Here is a 7,460-nt window from a genome sequence, read left to right as displayed (position 1 = left end):
TTGAAGATTTAAGAAGATTTGAAGACAAAGAAGATATTGAAGATCTGACTTGGGTTTTATAATCTTTGGTGTGCACAATACTTGTTTTGGTAAAAGAGGATCCAATTAATAATCGGTTTATCCTTGTGGTAGATTGGATTGATTAATTGAGTAGATCGGCATCAACACAATTCTTTGGATTAAGAGTGTTGTTGGCTTAATCTTAAACGATTACTTCGGTAATTGAACATAAGATAGATCTAAGGACCTGACGAAGGAGTTTATGTTAAGATAAACGGAAGAGCCTTTGTCCGACTCATATCACTTGGTTGAATAGAGTTGATACCAAACAGATTTGTTGTTCCTTTACTGTTTGGAATACGAACCAAAGGAATTGTTCCAAGTACGTGACTTATTTATAAGTTGGAGGCGTGGGAATACAACAGAACTAGGTGCACTATAGGTTTAGTTGCTTGGTATCAACTATACGAAGTTGGTGTAATTTTGTGTAGCGGCTTAATCCTGAGAGTATTCAATTCTGGACAAGGTACCGGGGTTTTTCTGCATTTGCGGTTTCCTCGTTAACAAAATCTTGTTGTGTCGTTTACTTTATATTTCCGCATTATAATTATTTTATTATAGTTAATGTAAATCGCATAAACGTTAATTCCTATTTACTTGATAAGCAATCCTATTGTGTTTGGTTGAGTCTGAACCTTTGTATCAAGTAAACATACTTCGTTGTTGTATTGTCTCGATCTCGTATCCATAGACGATCACATGAAGTGTGAACCGATTAGTTGTACTGTCTCGACTCTGTCCATAGACAATCACTTTCAGAGAAAGGACTTAATAGGTAGGAAACGTTTTAGATTGAGGTATATTTGGGTACCCTCGCCTTTTCACTTTGTATCTTCTGCGAAATTTTGCTTACTCCTGGCTTTTGAAGAATCTAAACTAAAATCTTGTTCAATTTTCATACACAATTCTACAACCCCTTAAGGACATCCTTTTAGTATGTTAAGATATTAATCATAACTTAGAATTCTGTTGCATATTACACCTAATTTGCTTTCTAGCCTCAGTTCAACTGCTTATAGCCCCTATTGTTCCTCTGCTTTCTCCTTCTAATCTCTCGATATCATTCCCTTTCCCCCTTTTGTCAGTGTTATTTCTAGTTGATCATGTACATGCTTCCTTTTCATCTACTAACTCTTAATTTCTTAATCGTATTAGCTCAATACAGTAGTATCTAGCATCATGAGAGTCATACAAGCATTTTGTTTCATATTCTTACAAGCATGTTGTTTCATAGTTATTTTCAGTTTGTTAAACGATAATATCAATAAAACTAAACCAAATTGCATAAACCCAAAAGATAAGTTCTATGCACTGCATACATCATTACTTAAATAGCTAAACACAAGAAACAGGCAGAATCACAAAATAAAAAGCATAACATAATATATAGACAAGATAGTAAAGGAATTAAACGGTGCCTTTCCGACCGTTTTACAAAAGTGAAACACCATCTTCCTCCTACTGCAACATCCGACTTACTCATTATCAATTGATGCAGGATCAGGTCTTCCTCGTCTTAGATTGTGTCTTGCCTCCTTCATCTCCACATAAGCATAGTCCATTCCTGGAGGCATCTATTCATTGAAAATAGAAACCTCAATAGGACCACCATTCTCTATCTTGAATCGAATCCTTTCTGTAGTTCACGTGACAAACACTCCTTGAACTTGGGGACACAGATCGTAAAATAAGAATTCATTTTCTTGTTCGGGATGCATGAAAACCTCTCTCAAATATATAGGATGGACATAGTATTGGATGCGGTGAAGCTGACCCTCTCGACATCGCATTACCCTGGTAAAAGAAACCAACACATCCTTGGGAACCCTTCTATGAGCACAAGTCATTTTCCTTAACTTTGATGTTTTATATGTTGTTCTTCTCTGGATTTTCCATTTCTTCTTCCCTGGCTTTATAGAAATTAGTCTAAGCATTTACTCATAATTTAATTTACCGTCAACTACTACTGCAACACTTCGTTTGCATCTTTTCCACTCCCCTAACACGCTAAGGTCTTTTCATTAGTCTTTTCACTCATTTTTCTCTTTCCAGTGGCACTAAATTAGACTACCTTAATGCATTTAGGCTGTAACTTGAAAAACCTAACCCGCTGGGTATTTATTCCTTAAATCATCCTTAAATCCCCTTTGAAAAGACGAGGGTACCCAAATACAACACAATCTTTTAGTTTCAACCTATAAGTCCTCTTACTGAAAGTGATCATATATGGACAGAAGACAATACAACAAATCGGTATTCACACTATGTGTGATTTTCTATGGATACGAGATCGAGACAATATGACTACCAAAGTGTGATACTTGATAATAGGTTCAGACTTAACCAGACTCTATAGGATCACTATCAAGTATATCGGAGTTAACATTTGTGTCTTTTACTTTTAGTTATAATAAACAATTATAATTGCGGAAATAGAAAAGTAAAAGACACAACAAAATTTTGTTAACGAGGAAAACTGCAAGTGCAGGAAAACCCCGGGACCTATTCCAGAATTGTATACTCTCAGAATTAAGCCGCTATATAAAATATACACCAACTTCATATAGTTGAGACAAAGCAACTACCCCTAGTTCACTTAGTTTCCTCGGTATCCCTGCACTTCCGACTTCGAAGGTCACAGAATGGTACAATTCTTTTGGATCGTATTCTAAACAGTAAAAGAACAACAAATCTGTTTGGTAACAACTCTTTTGATTCTTTCAAGATAAAGATATCTCAAGTCATACGCAAAGGCTCTTCCTTTTAATCTAATAAACTCTTTTACCTGGTTAGATCAATCTATCCAATAACTACCAAAGTAGTTAAGTTTAGATTCGTAATCAATCAACATAGAACTTAACAAGAAACTATAAAGTGATGCCGATCTCGCGCAACTTATCAATCGAATAAATCTGATTCTAGTTGGATCCCAGCCGATTGTTGTGCACACACAAAGATATGAGAACTAATAAGAAATCTTCTTCGTCGTTAAATCTTCTTTAATCTTCAATAATAACCTGCACAACACCAATTGAATATCTTGTGATCGATCACACACAGAACGAAGTCTGTTAACAATGGATTATCACAAGATGTCTTTAGATCTACAAACAGTTCTAAAGATCCCGTCGATACTTCGATCTAGTTTGAGTGAATCTTATATCAGAAGAGAAGATTCTCAAGAATAAACAAACTAGGTGCAATCGAAGTTTCAACAACTGTTAGTCAATCAAATTAATCGAAAACTAATAACACAACAATTATCTAGTTTCCCACCAACGGTACTCGTAGAGCTTCTTGATCCCACGGAAGTCTTTAAACGAGCGGTCGTAAGAGATTTCACCTAATTAGGATACTTTCCTCTCCGAATAGACGGCTCCACCAGAAACAACAAGAAATGAAGTTCGCACGGCAATTACGATAGTTTGCTAGAAATGTAAACTTAGGTATTTATGGACCAAGGATGTTTGGACACCAAGGAATTTCCAAAACCGAAAATATTCCCAAAATATGCAATGAATGACAAGATTCGGTTTTCCTAATTCCAATAAATGCTTGTCCAAAATTTTCGAAATCTCTCAATAGAAAATCTCCAATTAGTAAATGCATATTAATAATTTTTATTCTCTAAAGATATGCATTTAATTGCTGGTAATTAAATCATATAAAACCAAAAACCTTATTAAAAGATTCTCAATTTATTTCGACACAGGATCTCCTTGAGTACTAAGAAATATCTTTGAACAATAAATTATAAGAGTTATTATACGTGTTCAAAGTATGTAGACATCTCTTCGCTGTAAATCCTTATTCAAATTTACATGGATTTACATTCTTGTAATATGTTACACCACACTTCCAAACAAGTTTAGAATTGGTTGACCTGTTTTCCAAGATAACTATGTGATTGATCAAATATCAAATCAATACATGGGTTCAATCGGTTCTACCAATCACTAGGATCGGTTATACCTCAATATGGAAATACTTGCGATTCGGTTACACAAGTTACCAGGACCGGTTACCATATTCCCATGGTATTGCTTGTGATCGGTCACACCAGTTTCCAGGATCGGTTACACCAATTACCAGGATCGGTTACCAATTACAAGGATCAATTACACAATACTATGTGATCGCTCACACCAATTACTAGGATCGGTCACACCAGTTACAAATATCGATCATACCGTCTCATGGTGATTACTTACGATCGAATACACCAATTAATAAAAACTAGTCATACCAAATCATAAGTCGGGCATTGTGATTAGTTATACCAAGATACATAACAAAGTTACGATCGGTTGTACCATCTCACATATATTGGTAATCCAAAGATTTTCAATGAATAAACGTACCAATAATCCTAATGATTTCCCTTTCGATTCATAAAACAAGTTCATGAATGTACTTCCTTTAAATAAATGTAAAAAATTGTTTCCTAGGATGAAATCTTCCATAACCCATTCACATAATTATAACAGTGTATACAAGATTATATCGATCTCATATCAACGAAGTTCAAAAGATAAATGTTATACTTCGTAGTCTAATTCCTTAATACTATGATCATACAAACATGACCATAATCACTAGAGTATTATACAATATGTACAGTATATACAGCTTCGCAGTTATGTTTTTAATATAGCACGACTTTAAAGATACGTTGAGAATAAAACAGTTCAAGTCAATATTACTAACATCAAGTGGAAGGATGATGTCGTCATTGTAACTCGTTACTTCTTCACATTCTTCAGGTCTTCAGAGTAATACTTATATGTCTCAACATTCCTAGAATTTCTAGTCTAACCTAAACGAAGTTGACTCTAGTATATAACCAAGCGACTTTAGATGAGTTTTGACACACTAAAATATGACAACCAAACTTGACATACCAACGCTTGGTGAGTTCAAACGAGCTATGCTCTAACACCCCAGATACAAAGAATAATAGTCAATATTAGTCAAAAATTTAAAACTTGACCATTCTTGTTTGTTTCACTTATTGAACCCTAAGAATAGTCATTTTTTTGACTATTTCCATCATTCAATCCTCGTACCTTCTATGACTTTTTGAGTAACTCATAAGAAGTTGTTTAATACCTATTGAAGCACATTCTTTAGTAACTAAACTTTAATATATTTCTGATCCCCTCATGGGTCTGATACTCAATAATGCATTATTCAAATTTCAGCTTTTACCTAATATCTCCTTATAACGCTAGAACAATTCCTTAGGCTCATAAGTTTTGGTTTTTCCTCCCATTCATTGTTACCTAAACATTCGAAATCTCATTATTCTCCTTCCTTTTGGTTTCATCATGAACTCTCATGATATGTGTATGCACCTTAGTGGCTTATCCATAGCTCAGTGTTTTTCTAATAATAGTCAAGCAGGCTTACTCCCTACTCTCACTGAATTCATGAGATATTTTGGGATCCAAAACAACAGTATTCTTGCTAGAGTATTATCTACGGAGCTCTACAAACATTGGGAAATTAGAGGTTCTCTTGCAAATTTCTGGGGGCCTAACCTAGTCTTTCATATTAGAGAAGTTGATCCAAATCTCTTCATCATCCGCTTCCAAAACAAGAATGATTTCCTATGGGATACTACCAATGGTCCTTAGTATCTATATGACAATGTATTAGCATCCAGTGTACCGGGGAATGAATATCTCAACAGATTCAGTCTAAGAAATCCATATTTGGGTCATCATTCAATGTAAAGCATGAGCATAGAAGTCAGGAAATGATAGGACTAAAACTAGTAATCTAGGACCGGTGAGAAGAGTTTGTATTGGTAATGATGCTTCTTTTCCATATTTTTTCCCAAGAGTCCTTGTTTGGGTTAACATTGAAAAACCTTTAGTGGATAAACTACTAGTTAAAGTTGAAAGATATCCAGTAACATAAATCTACTTCAACTAGTTGATATCACTATGGATTCTCCATTTCCCAGTGATGATCTTTTTTCCCTCAATGATGTGATTGTTCAAATATGGAATCCAAGAGATAATGTAGACCATCGGGGTGGTTTAGCTTCAGTTGAATATTTCCTTGCCATTTCAGAAGTCCAAGAAACATATCAATCTCTTTTTGGATTCTGATATGCCCTTAGTTTCTTATACCATTCTAGGCAAGCATACTTTTTTATTTTAATGTCCTTGATCATTTTGACTCTCTGCTCTTTCTAATCCTGAGTTTGATCGTTTTATCAACTCAGAAACGTACCGAGTCATTCACACGATTAGAACCAGTGAGTCAGAACCGACTTAAGCTACAGGTCTTCTCTAGGATATCTTTAATCCTTCTCTAGCCAGAACATGGTATTTTTCTTTTGCATTTGAAAAGATTTCTTCAATATTTTCATATGAGAATACTAGGGATTCCTTTGATTCCCCTCATCCAAATTCATCAATTTCATCCTTAATCAGAGTCTCAAATCTTGTGGTTTCAACCCCAACTTCATGTCAAAACATTTGCATATTTACATCTCCAAATTTGCATTCTGAACCAAGTTTTAAAATCTCAGTACCTGATTTTACCCTTTCATCATCTTCGGAAAAATGTTATCTATCTCACTGGAAATTCCCTTTCGATTGATCAACATGGATTGAACCTAAAAAAACGAATCAAAGGAAAAGAATCGTACTTACTCTCATATTTCTCCCAATCACCTCCATCGATGCAAAAGGAAGCGACAAATATATTCTCTTCAATACTAAATTTACCTATAATTTACTGTAGTTTTTTATTTCCTCAACTGTCTTTAAATTTTAATTCTTTACTCTTGTGAATAATTTATCTAAATTGTTGCTGTCCTTAGTTTCTAGTTCGTAATTTTCTGACTATTTGCTTAAACTTACTGAAAAATCATGAAAATACTGGCCTGGAATGTTCAGGGCTGTGGAAACCCTTTCACCCAAAACCATCTAAATTTCTTAATAAATTAGGAGAGGCCGGAAATCTTATTCCTGTCTGAGACCAAATATCCAAGGACACTAGTGAAATTTGTTGTTTCCTACTACCCCAACTGTTATATAGTAGACCCCATAGGTCTTACAAGAGGATTAGTGGTAGCTTGGCTAGATGGTTTTTATTTTGATGTCATTCAGTGGAACATTAACATGATTTATATTACTGTGAAAACTAATTTTGACTCAAGAAAGTGGGTATTAACCTGCTTTTATGGGAGCTCATATCCAGCTAACAGAAACATGGCTTGGGGATTTCTAGCATATACATGAGATCAGGTTAATACTAGAGAGTATGAGACTTTAATACGATCTTTGAGCAGTCTGAAAAACTAGGGGGGCTGCCATTTAAGAGAGCTAATAGTGAATACTACCATAAAATCCTAGAAAAAGCTGGTTTGTAAGATTTAGGATACT

Source organism: Papaver somniferum, chromosome 9, assembly GCF_003573695.1.
Source record: "Papaver somniferum cultivar HN1 chromosome 9, ASM357369v1, whole genome shotgun sequence".
In the NCBI taxonomy this organism is placed as follows: domain Eukaryota; kingdom Viridiplantae; phylum Streptophyta; class Magnoliopsida; order Ranunculales; family Papaveraceae; genus Papaver; species Papaver somniferum.
This window is presented reverse-complemented; position numbering follows the sequence as displayed.